Source organism: Lycium ferocissimum, chromosome 12, assembly GCF_029784015.1.
Source record: "Lycium ferocissimum isolate CSIRO_LF1 chromosome 12, AGI_CSIRO_Lferr_CH_V1, whole genome shotgun sequence".
NCBI classification, from domain to species: Eukaryota; Viridiplantae; Streptophyta; class Magnoliopsida; order Solanales; family Solanaceae; genus Lycium; species Lycium ferocissimum.
This window is the reverse complement of record NC_081353.1, coordinates 55,234,287-55,260,063: the sequence shown is the minus strand read 5'-3', so window position 1 is coordinate 55,260,063 and position 25,777 is coordinate 55,234,287. Positions and strand designations below refer to the sequence as shown.

General features: G+C 40.8%; 2 long non-coding RNA genes across 2 annotated transcripts in view; both read right to left on the bottom strand.

The window, feature by feature from the left end:
- LOC132040056 (uncharacterized) overlaps positions 1-25,777 on the bottom strand; it is an 86,012-nt gene that overhangs the window by 23,676 nt on the left and 36,559 nt on the right. The gene's annotated exons all lie outside the window — the stretch shown is intronic.
- Positions 165-24,792, bottom strand: LOC132040945 (uncharacterized). Its single transcript, XR_009410818.1, has 3 exons — positions 24,522-24,792; positions 24,135-24,215; positions 165-523 (listed from the first exon to the last, which is right to left on the bottom strand). It is a non-coding gene; the product is annotated as an uncharacterized LOC132040945 (long non-coding RNA).

The following is a 25,777-nucleotide window of genomic DNA, read 5'->3' as shown; positions in this document are numbered from 1 at the left end:
CTAATTTTTCCATCCTTCTTTGGAACGGGCACAATGTTGGCCAACCAGGAAGGGTAGTTTTTAACCCTCACGACATTTACTTCAATGCGCGACTTCCTCTTTGATCGTTAAACTCAAATCGGGCTTGAACTTCCTTGGCTTTTGCTTGACCGGCGGGTGGGTGGGATCAGTTGGTAGCCTATGAGAGACGATGTCGGTGCTCAGCCCGGGCATGTCGTCATAGGACCAAGCAAATACATCGACATATTGCTTAAGCAATTCCAACAATTCTTGTTTCCGTTCAGCTTCTAAGTGTATGCTGATCCGAGTTTCCTTCACTGTTTCATCGTCTCCTAAGTTAACTATCTCAGTTTCATCCAAGTTCGGTTTCTTTTGATTCTCGAGTTTCTTGATCTCTTGCGGAAGATTCTCAAGCATCATGCTTTCGTCGTATTCCTCGTAATCTTGTTCGTCGTTTGTACTTTGCTCAACGGTTTCGTTACATGTCATAATCATAGAATGAATATTTTTACTAGTTTGAGTGCTGAAAAAGAAAAACGAGTATAAGTAAGATATGATATTTTAATAGAAAAATAAAAAATGCATTTTCATTAAAGAAGAATTCAATGCTTTTAAAGAAAGAGGCGGATGACAAAAGAGCACAGGCATGATTCAAGCCTCAATTGATCATGCTATTTTGAAAACAAACTACAATTCCACACTACCAAGACTCCCGGCGAACCAAGGATGGGCTGACGGTCCAATTCTGCAAGATCTCTCCTGGTTCGGCATCACGAATAGTTGATGTCTCGGCATCTGCTTCAGTCTTCCCATAATACTCCTCGATCATTGTCACGAACAGGTTCTCCATTCCTTCTATGATATCTTCATCGACCTCCGGCACAATCATCTGACCCTGGACAGGAACTTGCTCTGGCACAAAGATCCTCTTGGTGCCGCTAGTTTCTCTAAAGATAGGATCATACCCGAGCCCAAAAGTACCCTTTCCGGGCCGCTTCAGTTGGATTGGTTCAATTATGCCATCAGATTTTGGGCCTAACCCGGACTTTGGCTGGTAGCTGTACTGCAACATCTCTGACGCTACCATCTTTGCCGCGCTTGACATCTTCATTTCATCAAATCCCGCCATCTCACCTATTTTTACAGCTTGCATGATTTCCACAGCATAAAAGGTAGCTCCATCTAATTCTCCCATTTCTTTAATAGCCGGAATAGAGCGTTCAGAATAGACGAGGTGACCAAGTTCCCCCTGAACTACGATTTTCTCCCAGCCCCATTCGAATTTCAAACATTGATACAAAGTGGAAGGAACGGCTCCAGCCATATGGACCCATGGCCTTCCTAACAAAAAGTTGTAAGTTGACGATATGTCCATTACTTGAAAAAGGACCGGGAACTCTACGGGCCCGATCTGCAACTGTAGACAGATTTCTCCAATGACACCCCTTTGTGTCCCGTCAAAAGCTCGAACCTTCATATGACTTTCTTTTATTTCTTCTGTGTCCATCTTCAAACTTCTCAGCGTGTTGAGAGGGAAAATGTTACACCCTGAACCTCCATCGACAAGTACCCTAGATACAAACTTATCTCCGCACCTCACGGTGATGTGAAGTGCTTTGTTGTGTTCTGTTCCTTCTGGTGGAAGTTCATCATCGCGGAAAGAAATCTTGTTTGCTTCAACCATCTGCCCAATTGTTGTGGCCAGCGTTTCACTCGTCGTCTCATTCGATATGCTTACTCCACTCAACACCTTAACTAAAGTGTCCCTGTGGGCTTCAGAACTCATCAACAAGGACATGATCGATATTTGGGCAGGTGTCTTCTTTAACTATTCCTCCACTGAATAATCTTTGGTTTGCATCTTCTTCCAAAATTCTGCTGCCTCGGTATCAGTAATGTTTTTCCTTTGATGGTGCTCTTTGCCTGAATTTTCTCTGTTTAAATCCTCCGGGACATAACATCTTCCTGACCTTGTCATTCCATGGGCGACTGCGGTTATCATATTAACTGCTCGATTTTCATGATTTGGTAGCGGGTTGTTGTTCACGTTCGGGGGCGCTGTAGTACATTGAATTGCTCCACTCTTGATTAAAGCTTCAACTTGGTTCTTTGAACCAAAGCACTCCTCGGTGTCATGTCCCTGAATTCCCAAATGATATGCGCAACGTTTGTTCCCATCAAAGTTTCGAGGAATTGGATCAGGGACTCTCCCTTCAATTGGTTGTAACAATCCTGCTATCCTCAACCTTTCAAATAACTGGGCTAAAGGCTCGGCTATGGGGGTGTAGGTTCGGGTATTTCTGACTTCGGGAGTTGGGCGAGGTCTTGGGGCATATGGTGGTCTATTTTGGTGGACGGGTGCTTGGATAGGGGTGTAAGGTCTTGGAGGGTTTTGGTAAGTGGAGGCTCGTGGTGGGTTGTAATGTGGTTGGGCGTTATAAGCTGGGTATGGGACATAAGGGGCATGAGCAAAGATTTGGGGGTTTGTGGGGTACTGGCGAGATGACTCTCCTCGCCGGTAGTAAGGTGTGAAATTGGATATGTCCTCCTACTTCTTCTTAATTCTGCTAATGGAACCTGACTGTATGGCTTTGCTTGCGGCTTGTAGCGTAGCATTGATTGAATCTTTCGAGACTTGATTCCTTCTTCAAAAAACTGTCCCATTTTGACCAAATCTGCGAACTTTTGGCCCATTGATCCCATCATCTTTTCAAAGTAGATGCCTTTCTGAGCTCAAATGAAATACTTGCTGAGCTCGCTTTCGTCCAATGGGGGCATAACTCAGGTGGCCTCAATTCTCCAACGTCTTGCGTAATCCTGGAATGATTCGGTCACCTTCTTTTGTATGTTGCTCGAGAGAAATCTGTCCGGTGTAATCTCGGTGTTGAATCGAAGCGATTCATGAAATCCCCAGCCATATCCTGCCAGTCGCTCCATTTGCGAGGATCTTGGCGAGTATACCAAGTGAGCGCCTCTCCTGACAAACTTCTAATAAACAATTTCATCCTCAATTTCTCGTTCCTTCCTACTCCTACTAACTTGTCGCAGTAGGCCCTCAAATGTGCATGAGGATCACCTGTCCCATCAAAAATATCGAACTTAGGAGGTTTGTACCCTACTGGCATGCCAATATCCGAGTGTATGCATAAATGATCATAATACAAACTCTCACTTCCCTGAGTGACTCGCATGCTCCCCATTTCTTTCCTTAGACTGTGCAGCTGGCTAATGATTGATTCGTCTTCTCCTATCTTGGCATCTCTCTCCATTTCTGCATACTGATCCACCTCGAACGGGACCCTGACTGTGACAGGAGCGGTAAAGGTTGGAGCCCCAGCTGCATATACCGGTGGCACATGTTGCTCGTAGGAAGTGTCAACGTGTGCCCCTGGTATGTGCTGCACGGTGGGGTAAGTAGGTGCAGTAGCAGTTTGGGTTGATAGTGGGTTTTGTGAAGTATGGGTGTAGTCGGGGACGTAAGGGGTTTGTTTATGCAGATTTGGTACATTCGCGGGAGTGACCGGAGGTAGGTTGGAAAAGGAAAGGGGTATTGGAGGTGGACGTGTAGATGGAGGGAAGTGTTCTGGAACCGGCGAATCCAAAGACGGAAAGTGAGGTGGGTTTGGGAAAGCAGTCACAGTGAGATGGGTCAGGTCCCGAACTTGGCATAGCTCTCTTCTTAGTTCTTCAAGTTGTAGCTTTAGCAAAGCGATCTCTTCTTCATCGTTCAGATTAATCCTCTCTCTTGAGCTTCCTGGATTTTCATTTGTTATGGAAAGGTTAGCAGTTGGGTTGACTTCGTTGGTGATAGTCATTTTTCCCTTAGATCTCAAATTGTAGTGTGACTCGGCCCGGTTTGAAGATCAACACAAATCAACCTCTTGTTTGGGGGATAAAAGTAAAATGAAGACAATTGGAAAACAAAAGTTAGTCCGAAGCTTTAGAAAGAGTATAGTAACACATTTGATCACATAATTACGTCAAGTCGACATGCAAACAAGCGTGTCCTAATTGTGGAGCCTCTTTTTTGCCAGAGGTAAGCCTACGTTACACATAAGGTGATGATGATGATCCTTTTTTGACACATTCTGTGATTTTTTAGAACAAACAAAACTTTCATTCCAACAAAAGGTAGCTCGAGAACTTACAAGGATAGGCCTATGGCAGCCTGAAATGATAAAACACAAAAGGGGATGGCCATAAAGGCATACAAAAGGAATGGGCGATCGAAATTTGAAATGAAAATGCAAAGGGTGGCCACGAGGGCGTACAAAGGGATTGGGCCATACGGCACTCTTTTGGAATGTAAAGAAAACAAAAGGGGGAAAGAAAATAGTCTAGGGCCATGTCGGCCCGTCATTGTCATCCCCATCATATGCTGGATCATAATTGGGCCCTGGGTCATACTCAGGTTCTTCCTCTGGGTCTGTCTCTATTTCCCAACCTGCCTCTGGATCATACTCAGGTCCCTCCTCTATACTATGTACTGTAGGCCTATACTCGAACTGCACCTCTAGTTCCTCCTCGGAATATCCTGCTGGAGTATACTCGGGTGATTTCTCCGGCTCTACCTCCATTACAAGATTACGCTCTGATTCCCACTCTGGATCTTCTTCCGGATCCTCTTCCATTGGTTCATCTGGCTCTGTCGGATCTTCTTCGGGATCCTCTTCCATCTCTTCTTCCGGCTCTACCGGATCTTCCTCTTCTACCAGTTGTATCATATGGTTTACTGAACCCGGAACTACCTGCCTGTACATGTCATTATTGACGTTCATGAAAGGCAATATCTCAACTGTAAGCCAAGCGGCTACATCATCGTCCGTGAGCCCGTTGAATCCGTCCTCAGTTGGTGGATATGCCAAGTCTCCCACATTATACCAGGCATAATACTCGGGTGTGCACCAACTCTCGTCACCCATACCAATTGTGATCATGTTCAGCCATTCTCTTTGTAGAATTCTCACTCGTGCTATTGGAACCACCCTATCATAGTTATCTTCATGCAGTGCCATATGGGACTAGACTGGGACATCTTGTGTAACTCCAAACTGCCTCAGGACTCTGAGAGGCGCATATGGTTGAATCCCGTCCAACCCGATCAACTCAATGAAGTACAGATTTGCAGTTCTCACCAAAGGTCTCCCCGACAGCCAAGGGTATTTCCACTGAATAGCATCTCCCGTGAGCTGAACCAAGAATGCGCGCCACTCCTCCTCTCCTATAGGTCCAGGCCAGTACCTCATTCTTTCCGTATGGCTCTGAATTCTGCTACGAGTATCTATGCAGTAATCCATGATGGGGAGGCGAGTATAGAAGTGTTCCATGGCCCATAACTGCAGCAAGAGATTACACCCCTCGAAAAAGTTATGCCCTTTTGAACAAGCCGATAGAGCTCGGAGCATCTCCGCGAGGATCAGAGGGACCAATGTCAATTCATCCGGTCCCGAGAATATATTCATAACAAGCGACAAAAGGTTAATATTAATTCGGTAGGCTCTCTTTGGGAAGACCAAGACTCCCAACAAGGCTATGGGGAAGACTCGTGGCCGCATTTTCTCCCACCTTCCGCAGTCACACGCAAACTCATCCCGATATCGATCAAAGCTTTCTCGGCACCCAAATCTCTGAAAAAGAAAGTCAAACTTCACTCGATCATTTTTCACGTTCCTCAAGACCGGGTAGACATTAAATCCCAAAATGTGCAAGAATTTCTCTCCCGATATGAAGGATGGTAACACTGGCATTCTTCCCTAAAATGGTAAGTCGGTGAATCCACAAACTTCCTCTAAAGTAGGGGTTATCTCAATATCTAAAAAATTGAAGGTTACACTGGCGGAATCCCAAAATTCTATCAGCAGCTTGGTGAGAGTTTTATTAGCTTGGATACCCATTAGTGACATTAACGACCCCAGATGTTGTCTGATTTCCTCTCTGTGTGCCACTTTTATGTTCCTCCACCAAGTTTGCAGGTCGTGAGGAGATGAGACTATCATTTGGATATTTGGTAGGTTTTGGTTAATTTACATCTGAAAAAGAAGGGTAAAGGTTATGATAAGTATTTTTTGTTAAAAAAAAAAAAATCATCTTGTGTCTCTTAAGGATCATTTCATCAATTCACATAAAGGGTTATGTCATTCAGGTTTCAAACCTTTGACAAAGGGTGGATTCCTAATTTGCAGCGACAATACCTTGGATTGTCCTGCCTAAGGTGTATGCAGCATGACTTATTTTTTCTAGAATAAGATTTTTTCCTAAGAGTTTCGGAGTGAGACTGAATGTCTGCGAGAAGGTACGTAGTAAACTACCGTACCAACTCTGAAACTAGAGAATCCAAAGAAGGGGTGGAGGCGTGTAAGACAACACCTCGGGTGAACCATAGTGTGTGTAAGTGTACAGCCAAAGACTCGATAGAAAGTGCAATGACATTATAAGGAAAGCAGTAATAAATAGTGTTTTCTCAAACAACTAAGGAGCACAAGTTTGGCTTTGGCTTGCGTCCTTTCAAATATAGCAATGTAGCAACTCATAAAAATCAGGTGATGAAATATAAATAAATAAAAAAACATCCCTCAAGTATCTACTTCTTAAACTAAGTCTACTAAAGTCAAAACCTAAGGTATTATCCCCAGCGGAGTCGCCATTCTGTTATGCCCCTATTTTTAACGGATTAAAATTAGTTCACAACTTATGACTATGTTTCCTCTGGTTTTGTAAATTTTCAGAGTCGCCACCTAATTTTAGGAAATATTAGGAAACCATTCGTAAAAAATGTAAACTCCATTTTTAGTCTTTGAAACCTGTGAGATTCTAGGTAAGGGTTTTATTTACCCCGAGGGGAAGGTGTTAAGCATCCCTCAGAGCCTATCCGAGGACAGTCTTTAAACTTAGTTTAATTAACACTAGAGGGGGATTATTTAATTATTTATTATTACCTATTTAAAGAATTGCAGAAAAGAAACTACTCTCTCAAAACTATTTGTGTAAAAAAAAGGGTTTTTTAAAGTAATTATAACTATGTGAGTAATGTCGCGACCCGAGCTACGGGCCGCGACGGGTATCCGGGGCTAACCACCGAACACCACTCATATTAATGCTTATCTGCTACCGATCATACTATATGCTCATCATCATATAAAACTATCATCATGTGCAACATATTTACTTTTATAAACATACGCCCTTCGGCTATCAAAATAGTATATATATACATGCACATACACATTCATGAAGACCGTGGGACCGTACTACCCACACTGCGTATCTACGATCCTCTACTAGAGTACTAGACATTTGGACGGGACAGGACCCCGTCATGCCCAATAATGAATAGGTACCAAAAGAATAATCAATGGCACCTCCGGAGGATGGAGTGCTCTCAATCAGCCGCTAGCCCCTACGAGTTTGGGTCGCCTCCCTGTCTACCTGTGGGCATGAACACAGCGTCCGAAGAAGGGACGTCAGTACGAATATTGTACTGAGTATGTAAGGCATAAACAATAATAAGACATCAATGTAATAAGGAGGCATCAATAAAGAGCAATCTGTGACCGACTGAATCATAAAGGAAATCATACATACTGGCTTACTTTCATACTCATTATCATATCATATATGCACACATGTATAAGCTGCCCGACCATATAGGTACGGTGTGATAATCAATAACATTAGCAATAGCATTAGCCTGCGTCCAGGCCTCCCGCGTCCGGGTATCATCTCATGCCGCCCACTAGTGGTGACTGCCCATGCCATCTGGCCATGGTGTATAGCTGCCCGCCTTGGCGGTGACTGCCCGGCCAACTAGGCGCGGTGTAATATCAAGATGTACTCATCATATTATGCTCATCATAGTATACTTGTCATAATGTACTTATCATAACTCATCATAATATAATTATAACAATACATGCATAAGGGCTCATAGATAATCGCACTTCATCGGGGTGACATAAGGTCATGGACCCCCGATGTCATTATGAGCATTCATAAGTAACCTGCCTCACCTTGAAGGGACAAGCATAAGGTGAGTGTGAATGATTATTAACATCAATGGGCTATGGATAGCTTTATTAGCTTAATAGGAGCATCATATCATAGACTATAGCATCTCTAGACTTAGCTTGTCATTATCGTTATCATAATCGTAGCATATCTCTTATTCTCATATGACTATTCATGACCAAGGGCTCACAGTCTTCTTGAAAATGAAACATTCATAAGAAGGAGGAAATTCATACCATAGGACTCATGCCTTAGAAAGAAAGGACTAGCCTCACATACCTTTTCGTTTTACTATTCTATCGCTTGCTCGTTCTCCTTTAATGCACTTGTTTATACCTTCAAGAGAATTCGTATCGACATTAGCTATATCATCGTGAAAGCATACTCACTAAAGCTATAGAAATTTGGGCAGCATTTCCTTTGTTCATATTGCTTTCCTCCATATTCCATATCAACTCCCAACATTCATAACAACCATCACAATATCACTAACAACAATCGTCATTCATTTATGTGATTCGCATTTCTCAATTTCACTTCAATCCTCCATATTCATGACTAAAGTTCACTTTCGCGTTCTTTCGTATCCAACGCTTATTTCATGTTCTAAATATCATTTATAACACATCTATAACATCAACATATTCATTTCCATGATTCAATCCAACTACTATTCAATAATGACACTATCTACACATTTGATGACCCATTTGTGGTACTCTTCTACAATCCGTGTGTTTCAACTGATAAATAGTTCAAATAACATGAATAGGTCATGAAACTTACCTTAGATGATAGAGGAATGAACCTTGAGTGATAATACACCTTTTTGCACAAAACCCTATTTTCACCTTTCTTGGATTTCTTGACTTTGATGGCTTTAATGGAGTTTCATAGACTTGATTCACTCCAAATCTTGTTATTGATCCTTGATTCTCTTTGTTTTCTTATGGATGAAATGTTTGGAAGGTTCTAGAGATGAGCAGAGGTTGAAGTCGTGCAAGGAAATGAAATAAATGAAGTGGACTTCACATTTAAAGACTTGAAATGGTTCAGCCGGTGGGACTTCCACGGACAGCTTCACGGTCCGTGGAACCCAATGTTGGCCTTGGAACTGGTCGTGGTTCACGACCAGCCAGCCACCTTCTCTGCTGGCTGTTCCACGGACACATCCACGGTCCGTGGATCATGGTGCTGTCCGTGGAACTTGGTCGTGGAACTCACAGTTCCACCAGAATGGTTCCCGTCATTTCGTTTGATCTCCAATCCTTGTGGAACCTTCTTAGCACTTGTTTATCACTTCATTATCAATCTAGGGGATGTCATAACTCTTCTCCACCAAATCCTTAGGATATCATTTAACTCAACGCTCATAGCTTCCGTCCAACCCACCAACTTATAACTCGATTCCATTAACAACTTTCTTGCCTTAACTCGGATGCCTTTGGAGATCTTAATTAGGACTATCGATTACTATTTCTCACTCATCCAACTTCGTACTCGTCGTGCCCTTTGTGAGTCTATTCACTTATATGCTAAGGGAGAATTTCCGAGGTGTAACATTCTTCCCCCCTTTTTTGGAACATTCGTCCTCGAATGTTAAGTCGTCGGAATTCTAGAAAAATTTTGCCAGAGTTTCCCCTGTAATATGGCGTTACCATCCTGTCACAACAACCCATAATATCATTGCCTCACAGGTCCACAACACAACAACAATATAGATTGGCTACACACGACCCATATACATAAAAGTAAAGCATACATACCTTATCATCTCGATGTTTCATCATAGGTCTCTGCGGGAGACTGAAATAAATGCGGGTATGTGGATTTCATCTTTTCTTCTGCTTCCCAAGTCATTTCCTCTCGGTTGTTATTTTGCCATAAAACTTTAACTGAAGCTATTTCCTTATTCCGAAGCTTTCGTACTTGCCTGTCTAATATGGCAATAGGCACTTCCTCATAAGCTAGCTTTTCTGTGATCTGAACATCATCTACTGGTACAATCTTTGTGGGATCCCGTACACATTTGCGGAGCATTGAAACATGGAATACTGGGTGGACTAACTCAAGCTCTGAAAGCAAGTCTAATTCATACGCCACTTGACCCACCTTGCGGATGATTTTGTAGGGTCCAATATAGCGAGGACTTAACTTCCCTTTCTTACCAAATCGCATCACCCCTTTCATCGGCGATACTTTCAAGAACACCCAATCATTAACTTGAAATTCTAGATCTCGCCGGCGGTTGTCCGCATAAGACTTTTGGCGGCTCTGAGCTGTCAATAATCGATCTCGGATCATCTTGACTTTTTCTACCGCTTGCTGGATTAATTCGGGGCCTATTAATTGTACTTCTCCGACATCAAACCATCCAATTGGAGATCTACATTTCCTTCCATATAAAGCCTCATACGGAGCTATTGTTGTAGGCAAATTCAATTAGGGGTAAGTGGTCATCCCAACTACAACCAAAATCTTAAACACATGCCCTTAGTATATCCTCCAGGTACGTATAAATACGCTCGGCACATGTCCGGTCGATGCGGGTGAAAGCCGTCTTTGAGCCTTACTTGAGTACCTAGACCTTCTTGAAAGGATTTCGAACTTAGCTGTAAGCGTCCCTACGTCTGTGATGATAGCTATTGGGATACCGTGAAGCCTCACAATCTCCTTAAGATATAACCTTGCATAATCTTCAGCTGAATACGTAGTTCGATTTGGGAGAAAATGAGCTGCTTTTGTCAATCTATCCACAATCACCCATATAGAATCATACTTGCCTCGAGAGCGGGGAAATCCTACAATAAAATTCATATTGATCACTTCCCATTTCCACGCAGGAATTCCCATTGCTTGCAATAATCCTCGTGGCTTTTGATGTTCTATCTTTACTTGCTGACAATTTGGACATTTGGCTACAAATTCTGCTATGTCTCTTTTCATGCCATCCCACCAATACATCAATTTTAGATCATGATACATTTTTGTCGCTCCTGGATGGATAGAATACCTGGAGTAATGAGCTTCTTCTAAAATTCGACGGCGTAATTCTGCCACATCCGGAATACATAGTCTATTCTGGTACCTGAGAACCCCATTTACTGAAACTTCGAATGGTGACTTTTCTTTTGGAAACTTCACACCTTTATAATACCTCAATTTAGGATTCTCGTGTTGGCGCTCTTTTATTTCTGCATCCAAGGACGAAACTGTGGGGTTGTTAACACTAACTCCTGCATCGCCTAAATCAATTATGCGTACTCCAAGATTCCCTAACTGATGGAGTTCATGGATCATTTCTTTCTTTTCCGTGGGGACTTCGCATGAGCTACCCATTGATCGGCGGCTAAGCGCATCAGCTACTACATTTGCCTTTCCGGGGTGGTATAAAATATTCATATCATAGTCTTTTAATAATTCTAACCACCGTCGCTGCCACAGATTCAGCTCCTTCTGTTTGAAGATGTATTGGAGACTCTTATGATCTGTATAGATATCAACATTCACGCCATACAAATAATGTCTCCACATTTTCAATGCATGAATGACTGCAGCTAACTCGAGATCATCAGTTGGGTAGTTCTTTTCATGTTTTCGCAGCTGTCTCGAAGCATAAGCAATAACTTTTCCATGCTGCATCAACACACATCCCAGCCCAACACCGGAAGCATCACACTATACAACATAGCCATCCGGCCCTTCTGGAAGTGTTAAAACTGGGGCTGAGGTCAACCTGTCTTTTAACTCTTGGAAGCTACGCTCACAAGCGTCATTCCACTGAAATTTCGCTGACTTCTGGGTTAGCTTCGTCAACGGGGCTGAAATGGATGAAAAGCCCTCTACGAATCTTCTATAATAACCTGCCAGACCCAGAAAACTACGAACTTCGGTAGGCGTCGTAGGCCTTGGCCAAGTCTTTACAGCTTCTATCTTCTGAGTATCAACTCTAATGCCATCATCTGAAATCACATGGCCCAAGAATGTCACAGAATTCAACCAGAACTCGCACTTTGAAAACTTAGCATACAACTCCCGAGCTCGGAGAATTCCAAGAACAATACGCAAATGATCCGCATGTTCTGATTCTGTGCGAGAATACACTAGAATATCATCAATGAATACTATCACGAACAAATCCAAGAGAGGTCTGAATACATTATTCATTAAATTCATGAACACTGCCGGGGCGTTAGTTAGTCCAAACGACATTACTCGGAATTCATAATGGCCATATCTTGTTCGGAATGCTGTCTTGGGAATATCTTCTTCTCTGACTCTCACTTGATGATAACCCGACCTCAAATCTATTTTAGAAAACCACTTGATACCCTGTAGCTGATCAAATAAATCATCAATTCTTGGAAGAGGATACTTGTTCTTTATCGTTACCTTGTTCAGCTGTCTATAATCAATACACATTCGTAGGGAGCCATCTTTCTTTTTCACAAATAGGACTGGCGCTCCCCACGGTGATGAACTGGGTCTAATAAACCCCTTTTTAAGCAAGTCTTTCAGCTGGGCTTTTAACTCTTTCAGTTCTGCCGGAGCCATTCGATAAGGAGGAATGTAAATAGGCTCGGTATCCGGCAACACATCAATGGCGAAGTCAATCTCTCTTTTACGGGGGAAGGCCTGGAAGTTCATCTGGAAATACATCCGGAAACTCATTTACTACCGGAACAGACTGGAATGCTGGTGACTCTGCCTCCGTGTCACAGACTCGGACTAAATGATAAATATAGCCCTTGGCTATCATCTTTCTTGCCTTAAGGTAGGAAATAAACCTACCTCTCGAGTTCTTTGTATTACCTTTTCCATTCAAGTACGGGCTCTCCCGTAAATTGGAATCGAACTAATTTCACCGGCAATCAACATTAAGCATAGCACGAGGCCAACCAATCCATACCTATTATAACATCAAAGTCTAACATTTCTAGCTCAACTAAATCAGCTTTGGTTTGGCGATCACATATCACAATTATACAATCTTTATACACTTGTTTAGCTATCACAGGATCACCAACCGGAGTAGATACCTCAAAAGGTTTAATTGGTTCGGGTCTCACCCCAATACGATTAGCAACATATGGAGTAATATAAGACAACGTAGATCCCGGATCTATCAATGCATATACATTATGAGAAAACACAAATGTACCAGAATCACGTACGGGGAGGACTCGAGTGCCGGTTAAAAAGCAGCGGTCTTGGCCGAGCAGCACTGCGTAGATGCTCCCCCGGCCTCACCTCTCGCCCGCCGGGAATGGGGGAGTCCGCCCCCGTCGGTCGCATCGATGAAGAACCAGCCGCTGATCCTGTAGGCTGAACCCCAACTCTGTCGCTCATCGACGGTGTCACACCCCAATCTTGATCAGGGTGTGATGGGCACCCGACCCCGTAACCGGAGCCGAGCGAACCCGCTGACTCTTACTACGTACTGTAAAAAAAAAAAAATTTGAACCTTTAAAGCAAACATACTTAATGAAATTACTCATACATAATAGGACCCTTTCGTTGCTTTTAAATCAAATAAAATATATATAGTCTGTACAAACTCATATCATAATACAAAATCGTCTCCCGAAACCCACGACTGCTGCACTGCAAAGTCTCTAACTTCAAATAAGACTTCATGGCATAGTACGGCTGACTCGGCGACACTCCGGAACAAATGGAGGTTGCGGCTTCGGCTGGAACGTCTTCTATCCGCGGCTTCTATCCGTCTGGGTGTACCACACGCGGCACGAAACGCGCCCCAGAGAAGAGGGGGTCAGTACGAGCATTGTACTGAATATGTAAGGTATGAACGGAACATGGTATAAAAAGTAGAGCATGTCATATAAATGAGAATATACTGTACATGTGGGACATGTCATGCATAAAGCTGTGTCATGTGAGTGCCTCTTGGCGCTAAATCATGCATGCTTACTGTTACCTTTATATACGTACATAATCTGTCTGAATTGCATGATCTCATAATCTGTCTGCATTGCATAATATCATTAGCCCGCGTCCGGGGTAATTATCTCTTGCAGCGCCACTAGTGGGGATCGTGCCCGGCCAATAGGCCCAGTGTGATTATATGCAGACCACTACGCCTATCGTAGTGGCGGTCGTGCCCGGCCCTCTAGGCCAGTGTAACATCCAATAGCTGCCGCCGTAGCGGGGACATGCCCGGCCATCTAGGCCAGTGTAGCATCCATCATAAGCATGCATTGGAGCCCAATCAAAAGCTATACTTTTATCGGAGTGACGTAAGGTCGAGACCCTCCGATGATATTATGGAATAACCATGGGCGCTTTATCTCACCTTGGAGGAACTAGTAATAAGGCGAGACTATCAATGGGAGGTAACATTACAAGAGAACGTGGAATAAAATCATAGACATCATATACGTTAATTTGTATGCTTTGAAATCTTTAGAAAATAGTATCACGGCTAAAGAATAGAATTAGAGATCAAGGACTAGTTAACATTTTCATGCTCTCGTTGGATTTTTTTGACTTAAGGCTCTTAGTCATGGAATTATTCTTGTCATACTTCTCATAATCATATCCTCTTCCTTACATCATCGTTATCATCACCATCATAGGAACATTCTCATTAATACGATTACCACACTTATTGTTGATAAACGGAACGTTAAAGGAAAATCTGGGACCAATGGGCCCACCTCGGGTCAAATGAGGCGGCGTACAAAATTTACGTATATTACATTTCATGAAGTCACTTGTGAGAATCCTAGGGTAATCGGGTCCTCTTGGTGCAAGTTCTAGATGTTTAGGAAATTTTTCCATCATTTCACACAATTTCTAATTCAATTCTACTGAATGAATAGTAGTTAATTTCAATCTCGGATTTCTAGGAAAGGGATTGTCCCCGAGGCCCGTGTCCAAACCTATTACGTCTAAGACGTGCCAAGGAAGGAAAGTAAAGCCTTACATACCTCTTTCCGCTCCTTCTGCTACTCCAAATCCAAGCTGCGAATCCGCCGAATCTACAATTTGGTCGTGTTTACCAAACATTGATTAATGCATTTAGAATTAGATCCTTAAAATAAAACTTGGCTACCGAAATTTCGGCGGCATCTCCCCCCGTAAATATATCATGCCACCAAGTTTAATTTGGCCGATTTTAATCAATAACAATCCCGGGAATTCAACCCGGCCAAACTATCAACGATACCAATAATCTTGCCAACAATATTCCATTTATTTCCAATTCAATTCAATTCCGTTCTATTCGATTCATACATCACTCCATCTCTAACCATTAAATCCTCATTATTCATCATATAATCCACAACACAACAACCAAGATATACTTGAATAAAATTAATTCACCACTTCCACATACACTACCATATTCGGCCATCACATTGGCACATGCATGTTCATGCATTTTTATCCATTTCTATATATTACAACAACAACCAATACTCTACATAAAATTTGCTCATCATCCCATCACAATACGACATATATACACATGGTCATATACTACATTCATACGGCCTTACACAACTTCCATGTTTTTCATGAATTTCACTCATTTCTATACATTCCAACAACAACTAACATACTACATATATTTAATTCATTCATCCTACACAACATCCATGCACACACGGCCACATATTTATATACACAATCACCATGCAAACTTCCATATTCTTATGAATTCTATCCATTTCTCCATATCACAACATATACCAAGCATCCATAACATACAAAAGAAGATGAAACCTTACCTTTTCCTTCAACTTCTTCACTTAGCTAAGGTTGGAATTTGCACCAAGGAGTGATTCTCTTGCTTCAACAATTACACCATGTTGAAGAGCATCCTTGAATTGGTAGAAATACATGAAGAAGCAATTTTTTTTGAACAAGATTTCAAGGTTCCTTTTTTTTTCTCTCTGATGGCCGAATAGGCCTTCATTTTTTTTCCTCTTCTTTCTTTTGTTCTTTCTCTCAAGTTTCTTGAATTAAAAGATGACCTCTTATATATATATATATCTCTTCCAAGTCATGTGAGGGGCACATGCCCTCTCTCTCCATTTTTCTAGACTTTTCCTTTTCTTTTCTTGAGGTTTTCCTAAAATAAAAGATGACTTCTTTGTCATCTTTTTTATTCTTTTTCTCCTCTTTTTTTCTAGACTTTTCTTCCTTTTTCTTGAGATTTTCTTAAATCAAAAGATGACCAATATCTTGCCATGTACACTTTAGTCCATTTTTATTCATCACATGGCCAATATGACCCTTCTTAGAACTTTCATGATCCTTTTGTGAAATTCCCGTTTTGCCCCTTGACTTTCCTCAATATTACCATTTTACCCCTAGCCTTCCGCATTATTTCCATTGGCCATTTTGCAAATTTCTCTTTTTACCCTTGGCCTTTCTCAATATCTCCATACTAATAATGTTCATAATTAATATTCGCCAACGACCCTACAAAAATAATCTTGGAAAATGGTCTAACCCTTAACTTTCGCAATTATCCCGACTTATCCGAACGTATAAAATGCGGGATATAACGGATGACGGCAATCTCTCATCATATGCCCTACCCGACCACAAGTATAACAAGCGTTCGAACCACGCGCACATCCCGAGAATGTAATCTACCACACTTCCGCATCGCGGTATTGGAGGTCTCCTCTGACTATACTCTCCCCCAACCCGCGAACCTGAGGCCCTCGAACTCTAACCCTGTCCTGAACGGAAAGAGCGATCAACTCTTCTGTCTGCAAATTGGGGAGGTGCACTCGTCGCTGACTGACCTGAGTGCCTAGAAAATGTATGCCTCAATCCCCCTCTATAATCACGGCCTGTGCCTATAGATCTGGCCCTTTTGCTTTGTCCCCGATCAGTATCACGGTCACCCCTTTGGGGAGGTTGTTGTCCTTCTAGATTTTGGGCATGGGCTTGAATGCGGGAAATATCCATCCCGTCTTGTAATGAAGTCGTTAAGCAATCTTTAAATAAATGTGGCCCTAAGCCACTCACAAATTTGTGCACCCTGTCGCCCATATCAGCTACCATTGTAGGAGCATATCTAGCCAAGGAATTAAATTGGAGACTGTACTCCTGGGCGCTCATATTCCCTTGCTTCAAATTTAGAAATCTATCCGCCCTAGCTCGGCGGACCTCGGGTGGTAAGTAATGGCGAATGAAAGCATCAACAAACTCTTGCCACACGGGAGGAGGCGCATTCTCTTGCCTCGATATCCAATTGTTGTACCATAAAATCGCCACATCCCGGAGTCTATATGATGCCAACTCCACTGATTCGGTCTCCGAAGCATGAATAATCCGCAATGTTCTTAGCATCTCATCAATGAAGCCTTGTGGGTCTTCATCCGGCTTTGACCCAAAGAATTCCGGAGGATTTAAACTCATAAAATCACAGGCTCTAGTACCAGCCGAACGATCACTTGGCCCCACATTCTGTCGTTGTGCCTGAGCGGCAACCAACTGTGTTAATAAATTAATAGCTTCGGTCACTTGCTGACCTGGTGTAGCCGGTAGAGGAACTGGAGGCATAGGAGCTGGAGTTGAAGCCCTTTCTTGCTCTTCCGTAATAGGCGGAGTAGTAGAGGTATTAGATAAAGCCTCATGATGTGATTCTCCTTCATCTATATTCATGGGCGGCTCTCTTTCGGCCAGCCACTCTTTGTCGTAGTCTTGCCCTTCTGGGCGGCTTTAGCTTTGGCGGCATTTCGAAATCATAGCACATTCGTTAGGGAGGAGTATATCTTATACACGGCTCTATCGCACGATCTCATATAAAGAAAGATGGTCATTTTTCCTAAATGCCCCACGTGACCTCTTGTTTACTAGCATGGCGCGCAACACACCATAAACAAGACTCTACTAGACACGGCTCGTAGACACTTCCTAGGACTGAACTGCTTTGATACCACTTTTGTCACGACCCGAGCTACGGGCCGCGACGGGTATCCGAGGCTAACCACCGAACACCACTCATATTAATGCTTATCTGCTACTGATCATACTATATGCTCATCATCATATAAAACTATCATCATGTGCAACATATTTACTTTTATAAACATACGCCCTTCGGCTATCAAAATAGTATATATATACATGCACATACACATTCATGAAGACCGTGGGACCGTACTACCCACACTGCGTATCTACGAGCCTCTACTAGAGTACTAGACATATGGACGAGAGAGGACCCCGTCGTGCCCAATAATGAATATATACATATATGTACCAAAAGAATAATCAATGGCACCTCCGGAGGATGGAGTGCTCTCAATCAGCCGCTAGCCCCTACGAGTCTGGGTCGCCTCCCTGTCTACCTGTGGGCATGAACACAGCGTCCGAAGAAGGGACGTCAGTACGAATATTGTACTGAGTATGTAAGGCATAAGCAATAATAAGACATCAATGTAATAAGGAGGCATCAATAAAGAGCAATCTGTGACCGACTGAATCATAAAGGAAATCATACATACTGGCTTACTTTCATACTCATTATCATATCATATATGCACACATGCATAAGCTGCCCGGCTATATAGGTACGGTGTGATAATCAATAACATTAGCAATAGCATTAGCCTGCGTCCAGGCCTCCCGCGTCCGGGGTATCATCTCTGTCGCCCACTAAGCGCGACCGCCCATGCCATCTGGCCATGGTGTATAGCTGCCCGCCTTGGCGGTGACTGCCCGGCCAACTAGGCGCGGTGTAATATCAAGATGTACTCATCATATTATGCTCATCATAGTATACTTATCATAACTCATCATAATATAATTATAACAATACATGCATAAGGGCTCATAGATAATCGCACTTCATCTGGGTGACATAAGGTCGTGGACCCCGATGTCATTATGAGCATTCGTAAGTAACCCTCGCCCTCACCTCAAGGGACAAGCATAAGGTGAGCGTGAATGATGATTAACATCAATGGGCTATGGATAGCTTTATTAGCTTAATAGGAGCATCATATCATAGACTATAGCATCTCTAGACTTAGCTTGTCATTATCGTTATCATAATCGTAGCATATCTCTTATTCTCATATGACTATTCATGAACAAGGGCTCACAGTCTTCTTGAAAATGGAACATTCATAAGAAGGAGGAAATTCATACCATAGGATTCATGCCTTAGAAAGAAAGGACTAGCCTCACATACCTTTGTCGTTTTACTATTCTATCGCTTGCTCGTTCTCCTTTAATGCACTTGTTTATACCTTCAAGAGAATTCGTATCGACATTAGCTATATCATCGTGAAAGCATACTCACTAAAGCTATAGAAATTTGGGCAGCATTTCGTTTGTTCATACTGCTTTCCTCCATATTCCATATCAACTCCCAACATTCATAACAACCATCACAATATCACTAACAACAATCGTCATTCATTTATGTGATTCGCATTTCTCAATTTCACTTCAATCCTCCATATTCATGACTAAAGTTCACTTTTGTGTTCTTTCGTATCCAACGCTTATTTCATGTTCTAAATATCATTTATAACACATCTATAACATCAACATATTCATTTCCATGATTCGATCCAACTACTATTCAATAATGACACTATCTACACATTTGATGACCCATTTGTGGTACTCTTCACATCCGTGTGTTTCAACTTATAAATACTTCAAATAACATGAATAGGTCATGAAACTTACCTTAGATGATAGAGGAATGAACCTTGAGTGATAATACACCTTTTTGCACAAAACCCTATTTTCACCTTTCTTGGATTTCTTGACTTTTATGGCTTTAATGGAGTTTCATAGACTTGATTCACTCCAAATCTTGTTATTGATCCTTGATTCTCTTTGTTTTCTTATGGATGAAATGTTTGGAAGGTTCTAGAGATGAGGAGAGGTTGAAGTCGTGCAAGGAAATGAAATAAATGAAGTGGACTTCACATTTAAAGACTTGAAATGGTTCAGCCGGTGGGACTTCCACGGACCGCTTCACGGTCCGTGGAACCCAATGTTGGCCGTGGAACTGGTCGTGGTTCACGACCAGCCAGCCACCTTCTCTACTGGCTATTCCACGGTCCGTGGATCATGGTGCTATCCGTGGAACTTGGTCGTGGAACTCACAGTTCCACCGGAATGGTTCCCGTCGTTTCGTTTGATCTCCAATCCTTGTGGAACCTTCTTAGCACTTGTTTATCACTTCATTATCAATCTAGGGGATGTCATAACTCTTCTCCACCACATCCTTAGGATATCATTTAACTCAACGCTCATAGCTTCCGTCCAACCCACCAACTTATAACTCGATTCCATTAACAACTTTCTTGCCTTAACTCGGATGCCTTTGGAGATCTTAATTAGGACTATCGATTACTATTTCTCACTCGTCCAACTTCGTACTCATCGTGCCCTTTGTGAGTCTATTCACTTATATGCTAAGGGAGAATTTCCGAGGTGTAACAAGTAAAGGCATATTTATAAGGGAAGTAGTTAACGCTAATGTATGCATGAAGAAAATATGTACGGCATTCATTTTTAAGTAAGAACGGTATGTATAATATAGAATAATGAGGGGTATGTTTTTTATAAGAAAATAATGTATATATTTGATATGTAAAAGAATTAGATAGTACATGTGATATATATGTACATGGAGATAGTACATGCGTATGTTTATTGTAAAGGCAGTAGTTAGTATACATGAGATGTAAACATACACGTATATATTCATAATAAATTTTTGTATACAATTATAAAATGAGAGGATTAGGAGTGCATATTTTTTAGAAAAATAATGTATATGTGCAATATTTATATCCTATGAAAAATGATATACAATAGTTCAAAAATAGCTTCTTTTTTTTTTTTTTTTTTTTGCAATTATGGAAATAATATATATGTATACACATGATGAAAAGATGATTAAAGGAAAATAAAATAGTATATATATGTATGCGTGTATATAAAATGAAATATTTACGTTATAGCTCTCGTAAAATAGCTTGAGCCACTATATTCGGGCCCTAATATAATTTCCTCATTTAAATTTAATGGATCTGACTTGTTCCATATGTTAGCATTAAATAGAAAATGATTGCCCATAAAATATGCATCTTATCCTTCGGAAACCCCTATTTAAATCGCTCATTTTTTTTAAAAAAAATGGATTAAAAAAAGAAACGTTAGTTTGATGAGCAATGGACCCAAAAAGATTTTTTTTTTTTTTTTTAGTTAATTTCCTTTAGTTGGAAATCATTTTTTAACCTGACAGTGCATAGACAAAAGCTGAAAATATTGGCGATTATCATTCTAACACGCCTAAGCCAAGATTAATTATCCAAGGGGAGAGGAAAAAGTAGTGACTAAATTTACCATCATACTTAACTATTTTTCCATAAGTTCCTACACAAGCAAGAAACAAATGTGCTACAAATACAATCCATAAAAAATGTTAGACAAGAATATAAACATGTATATATATGATAACACAAAGACACGAAATTTAAAGAGAGGAAGGAAGACGGGGACGCTTGACACGAATGAAGACTGTTAGACACGAGCACGCGAATCCAGCTACTGTTTCTCTATTTCCGAGCAGTCTTGGAGTTGTCATACAATTCCAGTAGAATCCCACGTACATATGCAAAGAAAACAAAAGAAAGAAAAGAATTAGAAGCAATCTAAATCGTAATGCAAACAAATTTCAAGACATTACACAATGTAAAAAGGGTAGATTGTTTCGATTATTTGATAGAAAGGAAAACAGGATACAAAAGATAAAAGAGGAGCTGGAAGACAAGTTTACATTATTCAAACAAAGGGATGAAGCAGTAGTTATAATTTTTCAAGTCAAATGATCTCCTAGCTATACCAACTTAACTGGTTTCCACACTTAAGTAAATATATTCGTAGAATACCAAAGCTCAAACTGAGGAAAGGTTTAGAAAAACTTAAACAGATACCATGCTCTAGACAGTTCACATGTTTGTAGTAAGAACAACTAGGAACCTAATCAAATAACAGTTTTTGACCATCCCAAACTATCAATCAGGCCAATGTACAGTAGTTCTAAGCAGCTCAAACCATTTAGTTATGTCTACAGTTCTAACAGATTATCCTAATGGATACCCCTAATCTAAAGAAAAAGGACAAAGCCACACATTATGGCAATTCCTTTGTAGTAATATAAATAGATAAGTCAAATTCATACTCCTTGAATTTATCATGTTATATTTTACAAAAGATGCATACGATAGGAGTTAAATTCTCAAGCAAAAGTTAACCAAAATCCCTTTTGAAATCTTTTTAGTTTTCCCAGGATTTTAAGCAAAACATTACAACTTAACCGGAACAATTGAACCACAACTACATACTCTAGAAAAAAAGACACACTTAAACGATTTCTTTTCTTTCTTTTAGTTATATTAATAACACATACTTCTTTTGAAATAAAAGATGGTTTTTTTTTAAGCAAGAATTTAAACACATAAGAGAGGCAGAATCACTTATCATCAAGCATGCATCCAAGCTTTAAAAAAAATAAACACAACGGCCTTTTAATGATTAAAATCCCATAAACACACACCTTAGACTTCTAATTGTTTTCAACCAAACAACACTTAAACAGGGTAAGTTTCCTAAAGTAAATCACATTTTTTAGAACACTGGATCCAAGCACATATTTCTCAAAGTATTAAATTAACACAACCTTGAGACAAAACTACTACAATATATTTCCAAGAAAAACTTTCACATGACATCTAAACTGTCCAAACAGATTTCTATTCACTACTTTTAAAAAGAGTATGCATAGTAGCAAATAAGATAAATTAATCCACAAGAAATGAACGACAAAAGAAACACACCAAATACTTATCACAAAAGAAGATTCAGGCTTTAAATTATGGCTGAATGTAGCAACACATTATCTTGGTTTTTAACGGGTTAAATAACTCTTTTAAGACTTAAAAGAACTAGAGAGATTGACAAAAACTTAACTTCTGAGAATGTAAAACCAATCTGGAAAAGCTAATTATCACCCATTTTTCAAGTTGCTAACACACAAATGAATAATTAAGAAGGTAACTTACACATGCTTTAGTAAATTAGTTCATCTCAATAGGGGATCTTGAGTTCACAAGTACACCTTTTAATTTCTAAGATCCTTAAACAAATTACCCCGAACCATTGTGATACTAATCTTGGAAAACAAGCAGGTCCAAGTTTCATGTTGCAAGTAGGGATTTTAACTCAAACAAGCATGAATTAATAATCTTATGTATTTCTAGCCAACCCAAGTTGAAGAGGAAAACACAACCAAACAGGGGTCTTATCAAACTAGAATGTTTTTTCTTCTTCTTCTTCTTCTTCAGGTTAACATACAGGTGATGGGCTCATTAGCATAATCAGTTTCTTGAATACAAACAGAGTGTAAAATTAGTTCAACATTGAGATGCTCAACTATGTCCTGCAGTTGGAAATTTCTGAAGGAATACAAGTTTCCCTACAGATTCACATCAGACCCGTCTTAGTTAATTTAAACCTTTTGTATAATGAAAACAAGTATACTTAGCATGAACATGTTTTAAGGAAAAAAAAATTGAATCTCAAACCTCCAGTAAACTGATAATCCAGCAATGAATTTTTAAGCAAAGCAGCCATCAGATCATGCAAACCATAGGGACAGATTTTTTTAAAAGAAGTGAACCAACAGACAAGATTATCACAATATATTACAAGTATTCTCGAGTTGGTTCTATTATGACATCATATCAAACCAAACTTGTTAAGGTATTAAATCCGGGCTTAAGGTAGTGAAGTTATTCACCTATTCACCAAGTAGACTAATATTTTCCTAAGTGTCGTTAGTCTTTCTAGCCATTTTCATACGGATTCAGACCACAAAATTACAACATCACAAGCTCTAACAAATGTTGAAATAGAAAATTAGGCGAGCAACAAAGTCGAACACATGTTTGATGAATTAACAACTAATTCTTCTAAGTGTGATTAGTCGTTTTACACCAGCTCGCAACAAATGAAGAACAAACTAATTCCAGCCAGCCAGACGAAAAATACTTGGACGACTACATCTCTACTTCTTACAAAATGAAAGACGAAGAGAGGAAGGGTGTGATTACCTTCTCCGTGACAGCGAACTGAGGCTATTATCGTCGTCGAGTCTTCGAATCCGCTCAAAGTGGTCCTTGCTCAGCCAAGAACTAAAAGAAGGGATTTCGACAATCAAAAACTTAAGAGTAACAAATAAGATTTTCTGAGAACCCAAGTTTTTTAGCAAAAGGAATTTTATGAGGGGAAAAGCTTGCGAAAATAGAAGGGATTTTTTTTTTTTGTGGTTGTTCAACCTGTCCTAAAACAGCCCATAGAGGGGGGATGTATTTATAGCTGAAAATTGGGGTGTTTCAACAACTTCTTCAAGAAGCTTTTGCCTTTGAATTTCGAATTAATGAGGGGGAAAAATTGACATCTTCAACAGATGAGATGGTGAAAGGGGTGAAAAATCTCACCTTTTCAGACTTATTGGGAAGGGAAAGAGCCGTTGGGGTGTAGAGTATGGTGATTCTTGCCATTGTTCATCGAATTGAAGGACGATTATCTCCCAGACCGAAGGATGTAAGAATCTCTCCCTTTACAGCTTTTGGAAACGTCTTCAAAAAGGGAAAAGGAGATAGGTGATAGGCGATAGGAGATGGGTGATGTCGGCGCAGGAGTTTATCCGGTGGTCCGACGGGTGCGGTGGCAGACGAGGTGACGGAAGTGACGTGATGGGGGTGGGATGGCAGCGTCGTTTGGTTAAGGCTGTTGGTTTAGAGAGAAAAGTTACTGATTTTGGGACTTGGGGGTTTTTTAGTTTAGGTAGATTTGGGCCGGGTCGGTGGGGTTTTGGGCTGGGGCGGTTGGGCCACTGATTTGGGTTAAGGGTAAAGGGAAATTGACCCAATATTGTGGATAGATGATTTAATTTCTAGTCCCTTTTTACTTCAATCTATTAATTAAAATATGCTTCTTTGTCCTAATTAATTACCGAAAATATACACCTATATAAATTACAATACAAGTAATTTAATATACGTATTTAGTTTAAAAATGTAGTGAAAGATGATTAATACGGTAATAAGTAAGATTAAAGGAAAGATGTCAACGCCAATATTGATATAGGAATACCAACACTATTTTTGAGTGATTTAATTGTAAAGAATGATGTTTAGTAATTTTTAATTATAAGAATATGATGTTTGGTATTTTTTACGAAACAATAAAAATGTTCTTAACTTTAGAGAAATATATCTCGAAAAATAGCGTAATAGTTAGTGAAAATATTATATTTTCAAGACTAAGAAGCATAGTAAAATTAATTAAACGAAAAAGGAGGGCCAAAATTGGGTGTCAACAGTAACCACATCAGGGGAGGACTCAAGATCCTGTCGTCCGGCTAAAGCATAAATACGGGGTTGGGGGCCACCTGAACTGGATGCTACCCCTCTGCCCCTACCACGGCCTGTTGAAGCCTGGGGAGTCTACCCTATGGGGCACACGGACGAAAAAGAGCCGGCTGCTGATCCTGTAGGCTGGGCCCTAACTCTACCACCCATCGATGGACAATCACGCATCATATGCCTAACCTGACTACAGGCATAACAAGCGTCGGAGCCTCGGCGACACGGACCCGAATGAAATCTACCGCACTGACTGCATCGTGGTAACGGTGGTCTCCTCTGACTGGGATCACCTCCAACCTGGGGATCCGAAACTCACGATCTCT